Source organism: Macrotis lagotis, chromosome 8 (genome assembly GCF_037893015.1).
Source record: "Macrotis lagotis isolate mMagLag1 chromosome 8, bilby.v1.9.chrom.fasta, whole genome shotgun sequence".
Classification (NCBI taxonomy): domain Eukaryota; kingdom Metazoa; phylum Chordata; class Mammalia; order Peramelemorphia; family Peramelidae; genus Macrotis; species Macrotis lagotis.
The window spans coordinates 102,052,456-102,067,131 of NC_133665.1; the positions used below are offsets into that span (position 1 = coordinate 102,052,456).

The following is a 14,676-nucleotide window of genomic DNA, read 5'->3' on the forward strand; positions in this document are numbered from 1 at the left end:
ATTATGTGCCCCCTGTGGTGTGCGGGTAAATATTTAACAGCTGGGGGTATGGACCTTAGCACACTCTTAAATTTAATTTACATAAGCAACACTTTGTCTCTGCCAGGAACCCCCTTCTCTTTTCATTCCATACCAATTCACTTGAAGAGCTCAACTCCTATGGGCTCCATTATTATCATCTCTTTCATGGCTATGTCACCTATAGGTAGTTCAATGAATAGAGAGCACTGGGCCTATTTACCTGCTGTTTCTCACAATACTACACTCCCAGTATCCTTGCCCTTGGACTGACTATTCCTGGTTTGCTTTAAGACTCAGTTCAAATCCTATCTCCTGCAGAAGACCTTTCTCAGTTCCCCCAGTTATTAGTGCCCTCTTCTTTGAGATTACCTTCAATCTACTTGGAATATATCTTAAATATATGTTATTTGCATATTGTATCCCCAACTAGAATCTAAACTCTTTGAGGAGTAGGTGGTGCAGTGGATAGAGCACTGGCCTTGAAGTCAGGAGGATGGCAGTTCTAATCTAACCTCAGACTCTTGACTCTAACAAGCTGTGTGACCTTGGGCAAGTCACTTAACCTGATTGCCTGGCATGCAGGGTCATCTCCAGTCCTCCTGATTCATATCTGGCCACTAGACCCAGATGACTCTAGAGAAGAATGATTGGTGACTTAGACAGCCCCCCTCACTCAAATCCAATTCACATGCTAGTCTGAGCATCATCTCCCTGATGTTATGGTCTTCTTCAAAAATGAAGAACAAAATATTTTGTGACTCTGAAGTTCAAAATAATTTCTGCCACCATAGTCAATTCTTAAAAATCCTTGTTAATGGTTTTTATTTCAGTAGCTCTTTGAGTTCCCCTGGTAATACTATGCTATAACCAGGGACGAGATCAAAGTTTATAAACCAAAACCTATAGGTCTAAAATGGAAGTGGGGAATTTGGAGGTCAGATTAGAGATTCAAAACAGGGAGATCAGTCAATACTGGATGGGGACAGGACACAATGAGTGTTTTTGAAATGTCTATTTTACTGCCTCAACTCACTCCTACAAACTGTCAAACTTTCATATCCTGGCATAATGGTGGGGGAAGGAAATAAGCATTTCCTAATCACCTACAATGTCCCAGGAGAGTAGCTTGGTGGTGCAGCAGAGGGAGTTCTGGGTCTGAAATCAGGAGCATTCATCTTCCTGAATTCAAATCTAATCTCAGACATTTACTAGCTGTGTGATGCCGGGCAAGTTACTTCTCCTGTTTATCTCAGTTTCCTCAACTGTAAAATGAACTGGAGAAAGAAATGGAAAATCTTTACTAAAACAACCCAAAATGCAGTCATGAAGAGTCAGACATAACTGCATAACAACAACAATGTGCTAGGTATTTACAATTATAATCTCATCCTGTGAGGTAGGTTCTATTATTATCCCCATTTTACATCTGAGAAAATTGAAGCAGATAGAGGTTAACTCAAATGTTCAGAATCGCACAGCTAGTAAGCATCTGAGGTCAGATTTAAATCCAGGTCTTCCTGATTCCAGGTCTGGCAATTTATCTACCTAGTTGCCACTTATTACCTCTATCATCTGAAGTAAATAATTTTTTTTCTCTGAACCTCAGCTTCATCTGTAAAATGAGGGAACTGGACAGAATAACTTCTTGGTCCCCTTCTGCCTCTAAAATTATACTGTTTTATAACTGTTTAAAATGATGGCCTAAAGCATTATGTTGAGAAAGTCCTGCCTCTTTTTTTAACCTGGAACCTTATAATTTGGCCTAAACCTGTTCCAGAATAGCCTAATGGGGAACAAAGAGAGAGGAATGAGGGCTTGCTATTTTGGATTCCAACTCTGTTCTTTGTTACCTATGTGACCATGAACAAATCATTTCACTGGTAAGTCTTTTTCTTGATCATTACACTGTAAGCTCCTTGAGGGTAGGAACTGTATTTAGCCTCTTCTTGCATCCTCCCTGTTAGCATAGTACCTTTTACATAGTAAATTCTTAATAAATGTTTATTGATTGAAAATGATGGGGTTGAAATATAAATATATATGCATATGTGTGTGTGTGTGTGTGTATACAAAGTATCCTAAAAGACTTTTTTGTTGTTTAATCATGGTCAACTCTTCATGACCCATTTGGGGTTTTCTTGGCAAATAGAGTATTGCGCCATTTCCTTCTCCAGTTTATTTTACAGATGAGGAAACTGAGGAAACCAGTGAAATATCTGAAGTTGGATTTGAATTTAGGTCTTCCTGACCCCAGTCCCTGTGCTCTATTTCACCATATATCTGCCCCTCCAAAAATCTTAGTGATGTTTTTTTTTGTTTTTTAGATTTTTGCAAGGCAAATGGGGTTAAGTGGCTTGCCCAAGGCCACACAGCTGGGTAATTAATTGTCTGAGGTTGGATTTGAACTCAGGTCCTCCTGACTCCAGGGCCAGTGCTCTATCCACTGCACTACCTAGCTGCCCCCTAAGCTTAAGTTTAAAACTAAAACTTAACTCTTAAGTTTTAGCTTAAAAAAACAAAGTGCACTAAGACTTTGGGCTAACCTGTATGGGCTAATTCCAGAACGCTGGCCCGTTAGCCTTATATATTCAGCTTGTATTTCTAAATGAACAATACATTGTGAATTGATTCTTCTCCAGATATTCAATATTAGAAGATCATAATCTTTTATCCACATTTACATTATTGATGTTACATATATTTACATTTACATACATTTACATCCACAGTTACTTTTTTTATTTTTAGGGTTTTTTGGGTAAGGCAATGGGGTTAAGTGATTTGCCCAATGTCACACAGCTAGGCAATTATTAAGTGTCTGAGGTCAAATTTGAACTCAGGACTGGTGCTTCTCTATTCATTATGCCCCCTAGCTGCTCCTTTATATTTTTTATTTAAAAAAAATTTTTTTTTGTTTATCCAACTACATGCAGCGGTAGTTTTTACCATTCTTTTTTTTTATTTTTTGGCAAGGTTTTGAGTTTTACATTTTTCTCCCTCCCCCTGATCTAGGTTCTAGTTTATAGTCAGTTACATATATTATAATATAAAAAAGGACGATGTTGAGGATCAATAGACTGCGAACTCCCCCAGGGCCAAGAAAGGCGCCTCTATCATCTCATTTGGCCAAGTTCAGAAGGAGGCCGGCCTGGGTCCAAAGTTCCCTTCGGGCTTATGAGCTTGGGGCCTCCACAAAGTCCCCTTTGCCATCCCAGGCCTCTGGTTCCTTTTAAGACAGAGTCCTTCTCTTCCCAATGGAGGCCCAGGAAGAGGAGAGAAACCATCCAATCCCTTAGGAATGCGTCAAAGTGGGGGCGATGGCCACGACCCTGAGGGGACGGGGGGGGGGGGGGGGGGGGGGATGCCTCTTGAGACCCTTAGGAAGGACCTGAGCCTGAGAGCAACTTGGGCGTGGGGGGGGAGTTTCCTCTTTAAAAAAATAAATTTAAGAGGAGTATTGCTTTCTTAAAGTATTTCCCCCGGGAAATAATGGCCAAGAAGGCGGGATCTTAGAGCGGTTTTTCGGGTAGAGCTTCGATTTACGAACCACTTTACGTAGCGAAAAACGAGGCCGACCCCCACCTGCCCGGAACCATACAGAGGCGCCCAGGAAGTAGGGCAGCGAGTGCAAGAGTCTAGGCCGCATGCGCAGCTTGCGATCTCCCGGATCCGAACGGATGGCGCTAAGGAAGCCGCCTGACCTAGGCAGGGCAGGAAGAAAAAGAGGTGCGCACGCATGCGCATGAGACAAGTGGAGGGGGGGGGGCGAGCGGCCTGTGAGCCTGCGCATAAGACGAGGTAGGAAGGGGCCGAGCGGACCGAAAGCGCTTCGCCCGCAGTCTCGGGGGTAGAGAGCAGGGCGGGGCGGGAAGTCGCGGAGGGGGCGGGGCGGGAAGTCGGGCGGTGGGCGGGGCCAGCGGTGACGCAGCCGCTTCCCAGCGCCGCGGCGGCCTTCCCTGGCACGGACGTGGCTGCCATCGGGAGCCGCCATCCTGTGGGAGCGAAACCAACGCCTGGAGAAGCCGAGGAAGGGAAGGAGCGGCCGCCGCTCACGGGTGAGGACACGGGGAGCCCGGGGCCGGGGCCGGGGAGGCGAGGCGAGGCCCCCCGCCCCGCGGCCTTGCGCCCCGCGGGGCCCGGGCGGGGGCGCGGGCCCCCGGGGCGGCCCGCGGCGAGGAAGGCCGCGGCCCGGAGCCAGGCCAGGCCCGGGGAGGGGGCGGCCGCGAGCCCGCGGCCCGGGGCCTGCCTCCCCCGGCGCCGCTCCACCGGGCCGCGGCCAGCCGCGTCCCTCCGCGGAGCCCGGGGTGCGGGCCGGGAGGGGGCGGCAGGCCGGGCCGGGGCCCACCTTTGTTAGCGCGGCTGCAGCTCGGGGAGCCGGGGCCGGGGCGCCTTCTCCGCGCCCCGCAAAGCCTGAGCACAGGCCCCCGCCCCGGGGCCTCGGAGTCGCGTTGCGGTGCAGGGAGGAGGAGGAGGAGGAGGAGGAGGAGGGCTGGGCTGCCCCCGCGGCGCCTCCCGAGAGCGGGGTCCCACCCGCCGTGAGTCGGGGGGCGGCCCAGGGCTAGCCCAAGGTCACGACTGAGGCCCGGCTTGTGAGCCCACCTTCGCCCTGGCCCCCGGCCCGCCCGCACCACACCTTGAGGAAAGGGCCATCACCTCCTCCGTGGAAGAACCCCACTGAGACCGCCACAGAGCAAACCCCTGACCGCAAGATGGGGGTGCCCGTCCCAGTGCAGCCCCAGGAGTGGGCAGCCTGGCTTGTTGTCCTTTGTGAGAAGCCTAGTAACAGACTTCCCCCAAATGTCAATACCCGGAGGGGTCCCTGTGTAACTGAGTCTTGTCATTTGAATGTAAAGACAGTCACGAAGGAACAGTTTTAGTCACTCTGGAGGTGACTCTGCTGAGCACTTCCTATTGCATAACCCCAGTGGTGAAGAGCATGTAAAAATTTAACTCCCATAATAACTTCATTGCACAGTACTTAATATTAACTAATTTATTCAAACAACACCTTGAGCTAGGTGGCATTCTCTCCATTTCCCAGAAGTAGAGAATAAGTTGGAATTTTAAGGGAATTTGTGAAGACGGAGGAGTGATAGTTGAAATAAGTTTGGAAATAATTCTTAGAATTCGACGTCATAAAATTTGAGATATCAAAGGGTTGTTGTGATGATGTATCCCCGCCTGCTCCTTTTATAACTGAACATTGAATGGGGAAGGGAGTTAAGTGACACACCCAAGGTCATACAACTAGTATAAGTTTCCTAGTGGAATCATTGAGCTGATTGAACAGATTCGCAAAATACTAATTTATGTAAAATACTAACAGTTTCTAATCAAGTATGAGACATTATTACACATCCAACTGACCCGTCCCAGCCTTAGGTATCATTCTTTGCCTAAGCCAAAACTAGGTATGATGACAGCATGGATTTGTCAGTTTTTAGTAACAGACTGAAAGATCTTGAAATACCGAGCCTTCCTTACCTGAGACCAAAGTTAAAAGGAATTTAATGGTTTAAAAATTAATCATGTTATCCTAGTTTGTTTATCCTTACATGTAACTGCAGTATGTTATCTCCAGTACTTGAGGAATCCGCTTTGCTTTTTAAAGATTTAAAAGAAATATATGGACAAAGTACTCTTCTACCTAGTCACTCAGCTCACCAGTTACAATCCCTGAGCCTTAAGATCTCTGATTATCTCAATGAATTTGATTTCCCCCTTGATTCTATTTTAAAAAATGTTTGTTTTGGCATACTCTTAGAAACTTTATTTAGCATTTGAGGGGAGCTAAAACTGTTAAAACTCTAAAAAGATATGGAATAACTGAACTAAGATATATAGTCAGCAGACAAAAAAAAGCAATTGCTCTACACCCTAACAGTTCTGCATTTTTAATCATGTGATCTAGCCATTCACTTTACCTCTTACACAATATGACAAGGGCATTCCACACACCCTAGTACCTGGTAATTCATACTTAAGATAAGGAGTAACTTGAAACAAAGGAAAGTTAAAACCCTAATTCTTTTACTCCCTTCTGTTAGAGGCTAACAATTTTGATTTGGAGGAAGAGTACTTGGAAAAAAATAGATGGCCTTCTTTAAAAAAAAAAACAAAAATCAAGCAGTTATATTATGTGCTGTGTTATATACTTCTCTCTTAATGTTATAGCTATACTTTTGTATTTGTTAAAACAGACTTGATAATTATATGCATTTTGCAGGCAAACGGTTTTTTTCCCTTTACTCTTTTGAACTACTTGACTTTTTTATTCTTAATGAAATTGTTTTGTATTCTGCATTTTGGTGACATGCCTCCTTGTGAGGGCATTGCTTTTATTACTATTCCAGAGTAATTTAGAAATTGAGGTCATAAAATGTGACTACTGTGAAATTAAAGAGTTGTTATCAGAATTGGAGTTTTGACAACCCCTCTTCTTTTAAATGCAGAGATGGTGTTTTGCAAAATACAATGTGGAAAAGGGTACTTAGATCAGAATGAGAATTTTCATACTTAAATGGTTTAGTTTCCAGCCCTTATAATCAGAATTTTTACTAAACTTTTACGCTATTCTGATTTTTTTAAAGGATTGTGTGAATCTCATTGTGAATTTCAGAGCTACTGTACTCACATATTAATTTCCAATTAGAGCCTACAATCCAGTTTATATTGTGTGATTACATATGTAGAAATAAAGAAAAATAATGAAAGGGATTAAATCTCAATTTTCTGAAAGTTTTATTGGAAGGGGAACTTGTATTTAATTCCTATTTTTGTTTTTAAGTTCATTGTAGATTTCTTTATTTTAAAACTTCTCCATTACCTTAGGTAATTAAGAATTATACATTTTTTTTAAGCTTACCTGTGTCTGAAAAATGATCTTTTGGTATTTTGCTTTTAAAGATAAGATGGTACTTAAATTTTATCAAACAATATTTTTTCCATTCAAACAAGTAAAAGTGCTTACTCAATAGTAGAATTTTAGAATATTTTCTCAGAATTTGTAAATATGAAAGACAACATTTTTAGCCCATCCTAGATTAATCCATATGTTCTAATTGTTACCATTTTTTTTTGTAAAACAGTAGCATTTTACTTATTCAGAAATATAATAGTGTGCTTGTGTACTTTATTTCTAGGATAAATCATCACAAAGAATGTTTTACTTTTACAAAGGAGTCTAAGTGGCTTAGGATTTTGACACAACTAGCAAAATTGGAGGGAAGTTACAGCCTGACAGTGAAAGAGAATGGAATACTTTCTGAAAAGTGGACACAGAGCCTGGAAAATCCCAGGTGTTAGGGGCAACTACATTATTATCTGTAATTGATTACAATATGAGCCTGAATCAGTGGTTGTATTACATTGTATGCTCAGCATGAGAAAATGCAAATAATTAGTTAACATAGATGTCATTTTCTTTTCACTCCATCCATGTGAAGTGAATGGTATTTATCTCTATTTTACATATTTGAGCATCACAACTCTAAAGACTTAGAGGGCATCTAGTCCTACCCCTTTCAGTTTACAAATGAAACTGGGGCCAAGAGATGAAGTAGCTTCCTTGTTATATATAAGTAGTAAGTGGCAAAGCTGAGATGATGTGGTTTGCCCATGGACTATCCCTTATACTGTTTACATAGTGTTGTCAAACTGTTCTTTTTCTTTGACATGTTTGGCATCCTTGTGGCCCCTTGTCTCCATGGACACAGTCCCTACCCTAGTTTAGATCTATCACATCTCACTTGGATGACTGCTGTAGCTTCCGAGTCTCTCCTCTTTCCAATCCATTCTCCACACAACTATCAGTGAGTGATATTCCAAAAGTACCAGTTTGATAATGTCCCACTTATACCTTACCTCCAGGATCAACTATAGATTCCTTTATTTAGCATTTAAAGCCCTAGGCAACCTGTCTCTTAACTTTTCCAGTTTTATATATACACTACGATCCATCCAAGTTGACCCCCACACAGGATGTTACATGTAACTGGTGGTGCAGTGGGTAGAGTAAAAGGGCCTGGAGTTAGTGAGACCTGAGTTCAAGCTGAACCTCATTACTTGCTGTGTGTTCCTGGGCAAGTAGAATATTTATCTCAGGATTGTTGTGAGGATCAAATAAGATATAATATTAACTTTAGCGTAGGTTTACAAATTTTCATACCTCTGTGAGGTAGGTTATAATTTTTCTCAAGGTAGAAATTATAAAATGTCTTAGATCTTAGATCCAGGATCTTGAGTTGGAAGAGACCTGAATCCATCTAGTCCAGCAGAAATAAAAGTATTGATCCCAAAGCCAATGCTTTTCCCTCTGTACCTTGGTGCTCTTTGTGTTTTTAACTCTGACTACTAAATATTTTCTTTTGACAGGTTTCTTTTGTTCTGTCAATTTAAATAGGTTCAGATGGGTTAAGGCCAAAATTTCCCCCCTGCAAATAAGCCTGAATGGCAAAAGTGCAGGTATAGTTAGGAGTGTGCCAACAGGAGAACAAAGAATGTTCTTTTAAAAATTGCTGTTAAAACATTTTCCCTATGAAGTAATAGCTTCCTACCTTTTGTAGATGAAAGAGAATACAGCTTGGTATTTAACTGATGGAGTCCATTAATTTATGTCTAAAATACTATGCCAATCAATAAGTTAGGCAGTGAAGATATTAATGACTTGATATTTTCCAACTTTTGCTGAAATGATAGAATCTTTTCAAATTGAGTTAAATGAAAATGTGTACTTATTCCAGAGTTGATGGTGGCTGAAGCCTTTACTTAATAACTTGACTGCTTAGTATATTGGTAGGAAACAGAAAAATCTTCCTTTGATATGTCTTTTTTGTCTATAATGCTTTCTTTAAAGCCAAAAAATTTTAGAACTGTCACATGTTACATATGCCAGAATATCACTGTACTATTGGAACTTAAGTGATCCTTCTGTTAATGGTTAATCTCTGTGTTCCTTGAAACATTTGTCTTCTGATAAAAACTAATCAGAGGCATGTATATAATTGGAGGGATCTCAGAAGTCATCTAGTCTGAATCTGGTTTTAAAACATTTTTAAAATTCTGAATTTGACAAACTTGAAAATTTCATCATAAAAAGAATAGAAAAATTGGATTGCATATAAATCTGTGAACTTCTATTATGTCTAGTTGTTAGGGTTTTTTTGTTTGTTTTTAGGGGGGTTTTTTTGCAAGGCAGTGGGGTTAAGTAGCTTGCCCAAGGCCCACACAGCTAGGTGATTATTAAGTGTCTGAGGCTGGATTTGAACTCAGGTCCTTCTGACTCCAGGGCTGGTGCTCTATCCACTGTTTTTTAAAAGCATAATAATAAATTGTCCTTGTGTGTACCCTTTTTTGAATTTTCTATATATTTTAATACTTAATTGTAATTCTTTTCATTCTTTTTTAATCACTACCTACCAAATCTCCTCCGTAACTGTAAGCCCTCTCTTTTGACAAGTTCACATATTGACCATTGAAAACTAGAGAAAACTTGCTTCATCGGTCCTCTTCAGAGACTTCTGAAATTATGACTGGACGTGGTCTTGTTAAAAGTTCTTAAATTTTCCAAAGTTTTTTGTTCTTCACGTTATTGGAGTGATTGTGTAAATTGTTCTCCTGGTTCCATTCATCTCATGGCAGGACAGCGCAGGCTACCTCTGTGCCAGGCTCTGCTAAGTTCTGGGGATACCAAATCAGGCAAAAAAGAGAACTTACAGCCTTCAGGGAGCTTAGACTCTAACGTTCAAATTAGTCTTCCCAGATTTCTTTGAATCCAACCATTTTTGTGGCTTATTAATGTAGATGGCTCCAATTTTGTTTCTAGTTCTTTGCCACAGAAAGGACTGTGTATTTCTTTTTTTACATAAGGACCTTTTTCTCCTGAGTTTGACATCCTCCAAGTATGTGATTTATAGTGATATTGTTGAGCCCCATTGGTCACTGTTTAGCAAATGTTATTCACTTTTTGGAATTATTTCTAATTTGTAAACCAGAATGACATCTCCTCCTTTCATTTTATAGATAAGGAGGTTAAATGACTATCCAGGGTCATTCTCTTAGTGAGTGGATTTGAATCCAGGCCCTAACTCCAAATCCAGAACTTTTTCCACTGAATTATACATGTAAAAGTATTATTCATTGATACCACCATAATTTTTGATTTTGGGAAAACCTATGAACATAAATTCTTCTGTAATATTTTTACTAGATTCATTGATTTGGAGTCTCCTTATCCTGTTCTAATCCAATTCAAGAAAATATTTATTGAATGTCTTTGAGAAGATGGAGCAACAATCACAGAAGGGCTTGGTTCAAATTCTGCATTACCTTTGACTGGTTTAGGTCACTTGAATCTCATTGGGTCTCAGTGCTCCTCTGTAAAAAGACAATGTTGGGAATAAGAAACACTTTGTAACTCTAAACCTTGGACCTTTGAGTTCAGAGTATGGCTAGGAGTTCCATCACCAGGACTGTTAACAAAATGATTTGGCTCAAGGCATTTCAAGGAATGATAGATACCCCCACATCCACCTTCTACACTTGGTTGTTTTTGTTGACCTTTGAGAATTGTTGCTACTTGGTAGGCTTACTGAGTTCTGTGACTCTGGTAGGTCATGTGCCTTGCTAGCTTTCTAAGAAGTTGAAAAGCAGGTGCCTCTGCTTTTTGGTAGAGTGACTTTTCCCACCAGCATTTATCACAGTTGAAGTCTCCTCCTGCCATAGTGACCTGGCTGTTCACTAAGTGTATGTTGAAAGATGGGAAAAGGTCATAATGATTTTGTAGAAAAGGTACCATTTATTCTTCATAGTTTTTCTAGGTTAAATTTTCTGTGAGATTGCTGAGGATACCTCAGTATTTCACTGTGGGTTTTGGTAATGTAAAAATAAAAGTTTCTAGTATGTGAGGTAAATTTGGCATTAAAAAGCTAATAGAGAACCAAAATAAAGGTTCCTAGTATATGATGTAAAGTTGGCATTAAAAACCTGTGGGGGGAGGGGCAACTAGGTGGCCCAGTGGATAAAGCGCTGACCCTGGAGTCAGGAGTACCTGGGCTCAAATCCGACCTCAGACACTTAATAATTACCTAGCTGTGTGGCCTTGGGCAAACCACTTAACCCCATTTGCCTTGCAAAAAACCTAAAAATACAAAAAAAAAACCTATAGAAGACAAAATTGGGGCCCCAAATAATTGTAGGATTGGAATTAGTCATTTCAACTACCAGTGGCCCAGCCAGATAACTCTGGCAATAACAGCTTATTGACCCTCTCTATTCAGGATATAGAGGGACCCAAATGAGGTTTCCACCTTTTCCACCTTTTCTATTCCATAGTAGTTCACTTACTATTTGGTGGGGGGGGGGGTTGATGTTTTGTTTGGGTTTGGGTTTTTTTGGCTTTTATCCTGAAAAGCATCACTTACTCCTCACTCACTTCCCTCCCTCTCAAAATGGAAAAGTACAAATATTTGGGAGTTTGTTTAAGAATATACTAATATTTTTGTGTTTTTTTAAATGGCATAGTCCTTAATGCCATTATACAATAGTGATAAGAATTTTTGATGAAACATCATTTAAACTTGGTAAAAAAAAAAATTCCAACCTTATAATCCTAGAGAAAACAAACCTGAGGAAGTTGTATTGGCTATAAAAAGAACCACATTGCATCTCTGTATGTATTATTATTTTTTTTTGCAAGGCAATTGGGGTTAAGTGGCTTGCCCAAGGCCACATAGCTAGGTAATTATTAAATGTCGGAGGTCGAATTTGAACCCAGGTTCTCCTGACTCCGGGCCTGTGCTCTATCCACTGCACCAACTAGCCACCCCAGTATGTATTATTTTATATAGGATTGAGCATTGTAATGAAATAACATTTTAATAAAGTTGACTTAAAGTTTGTGTTTAAAAAGTTGCTTATAGTTGATCTTATATTTTATTATCTTTATTATTTGAAGTGGCCAAATTCATTAATTTTTGGTTCTTAGAAAAATATACCCGATTTGTCACAATCTCCATCCCTTTCCCAAGGTGAGGGCTTTGTGACCTTGGATAGGTCTTTTAAAAACCTTCCCTTGCCCTAGGCATTAGTAAAGGGAGTTTTCCTACTAGGAATTCTCTATACCTATAAAATTTTATCTGATCTCCTCTCCCTCCCCCTCCCATTTTTTAAAAAAACATTCTGAATTCTATAGAGGTGATATTTATTGGAGTAGCCTGATGCCTGTGATTTTTTTACTTTGCTTGTCAACTTTGAGAGGCTAAGACTGCAGAAACCCTTTATGTTTAATTATATAGAGGGTTTGGGATAGGGCTGAAGATAAAGATCCTAAAAAAACTTGATTTTCTGTGCAGTGTTTTACTGAAGAGAGAAAAGCATGTAGCTACTAAATTTTGGTGTTCTTCAGACAATTAAATGATTGATTTCCTTCATGCTTTCCTGTGGAAATAGTATTTTCACTTTTGTAAGTTCAAGTTTGGAGGAAGATTTGGAAGTGAAATTCATTAAAGTTGTAAAAGGGTGTGGTTAGAGTGAGCATGAACTTGTAACACAGAATACTAAAAATATTAGTACTCCAATTGAAGCTGAAGAGGGTAGTTTCAGACAAATAAAAGAAAGTGCTATTTGTCAGGATAATATAGCAGACAAAAATATGGGGAAATTAGGAACCCTAGGTTTGATCTTTTGCAGATGAAAATATACCCAGAGTAATATGCACTAAGGGATGGGATGAGTGACCTATGCAGTATTTTTGTAAAGTTAAATAAATTGAGATAACTCTTGAGTCTTGAAATTTTGATTATGTCATAGAGCAATTTCCCACAGTTTATCTGAAGGTACCACTATTAAAAGATACCAGGTTGTCTTGAAATGGGTTATATGGTCCATTGGCATGAGTAGTGAAATTTGTTGTGACATAACTAATAATACACTAAGGAACAAAGAGTAGAATTGCTCCCTTAAACCTGTTTTTTGGGGGGGATCATGGAAGAAGTACTTGACCATATGGGCATAACAGAAACACATAGGAAGAAAGTGAACCCACAATCCATTATTATGGAGGGGAATGCCTCCTGTGGTGAGACATTTCACTTGAGCTTCAGAACAGATTTTGACTCTTTTGAGGGAAGATAAGTTATAGCCAGAGAATAAGAGAAAATGTGAGAGGAACTAGAAGTTCTTAAAATTTAGATGGTTTAATGGTTAGTGAGTCTGAAGAGGAAGAAATGTTCATGTTTAGTGTTACTTTTGTAACTTTACAGGGAACTTATAAAAATGAAAGCAGGTTATTTAATAAATCAAGGAAAGAATACAAAAGTAGCCTATACTTGTAAAATTAAAGTCTGGGTGGTTAAGTCCTGATTGAACTATAGCTTTTTTTTTTTAATTTAAGGCAGTGGGGTTAAGTGACTTCTTAAGGTCACACAGCTAGGCAGTTATTAAGTGTCTGAGTCTGAATTTGAACTCAGGTTCCTCCTGATTTGAGTACAGGTGTTCTATCCACTGTCTCACCTTGCAGCCCCTGAACTGTAGCATTGTTGTTTTTTTTAGGATTTTGCTAGGCAAATAGGGTTAAGTGGCTTGCCCAAGGCCACACAGCTAGGTAATTATTATTTGAACCCAGGTACTCCTGACTCCAGGGCCGGAGTTCTATCTACTGGGACACCTAGCCGCCCCTCCCCTGAACTATAATAGCTTCTTGAAAATGTCAAGTATAACAGGGTGACTTTTTTTAAAGTTGTTCAAAGCAAGAAGATAAATTAGGTAGCATTATTATCATCTGTTTTATTTATATTTTTTTTGCTTGTTTTTGTTTTTGCAAAGCAATGGTGTTAAGTTACTTGTCCAAGATATCATATAGCTAGGTAATTATTAAGTATCTGAGGTCAGATTTGAATTTAATCCTCCTGACTCCAGGGCTGGTGCTTTATCCACTGCACCACCTAGCTTGCCCCTGTTTTGTTTATATCTTAAGAATAACATTTTGTCTGAAAATATTGGGCATTGAAGGAATTCAAGCCAGAGTGTATTAACTAGAGTTGCGTATACTCAGCAGATCTTAAATTAATTCAGATCTCATGGTTTGGAAAAACAATATACAGAACTATCATTTGTGATCTTCATGGAATCTTAGAGAAATTTGAACATTTTTCAGATTTAAATTTTTTAAGGGAATGGAATTAGATTGTGTAAATCAAAAACCCAGTAGACTTGATTTTGAGAAATTCTAGAGACTCAAGCTAATAAAATTGTGAGTACTTAGGAGGGGGTGTATCAAATGATTCCAGATTTATTGTCTGTAATTCTTAAGTAAAATAATATCATTGTAGATGACATGGAAGAAGTGATGAGAAAGAGGGATCATATTGCAAATGAGCCTCATATGTATAGTCTATGTATAGTTATGTTGGTTCTGTTTAGCTGTGATTTACAAAGGAGGGCATTTTTTTCATAAGGTAGGGGAAATGACTAATATAAGAAAGAAAAAATCACTAAGACATTTTTTAAAAATTTAAGTTAAATGATAGAGTGCAGTTGGATAAATATTGATTAATGAATAATCTACAGGAAGTTTTCAGAATTCTAGGTAATGTGTTAAACAAGTTTTGTCCTTTGCTCTATTCCATTGTGGGACTCTTATCAATGATTAATTGATAC

General features: G+C 39.7%; 1 protein-coding gene across 1 annotated transcript in view; it reads left to right on the top strand.

Annotated features, from left to right (window-relative positions):
- Positions 1 to 3,974: 3,974 nt before the first annotated feature.
- Positions 3,975 to 14,676, top strand: part of ARF1 (ARF GTPase 1) — a 29,158-nt gene continuing 18,456 nt past the window's right edge. Inside the window, exon 1 of the mRNA XM_074197777.1 lies at positions 3,975 to 4,076. The gene's annotated coding sequence lies outside the window, so the exon portion shown is untranslated. The remainder of the gene's footprint in view (positions 4,077 to 14,676) is intronic.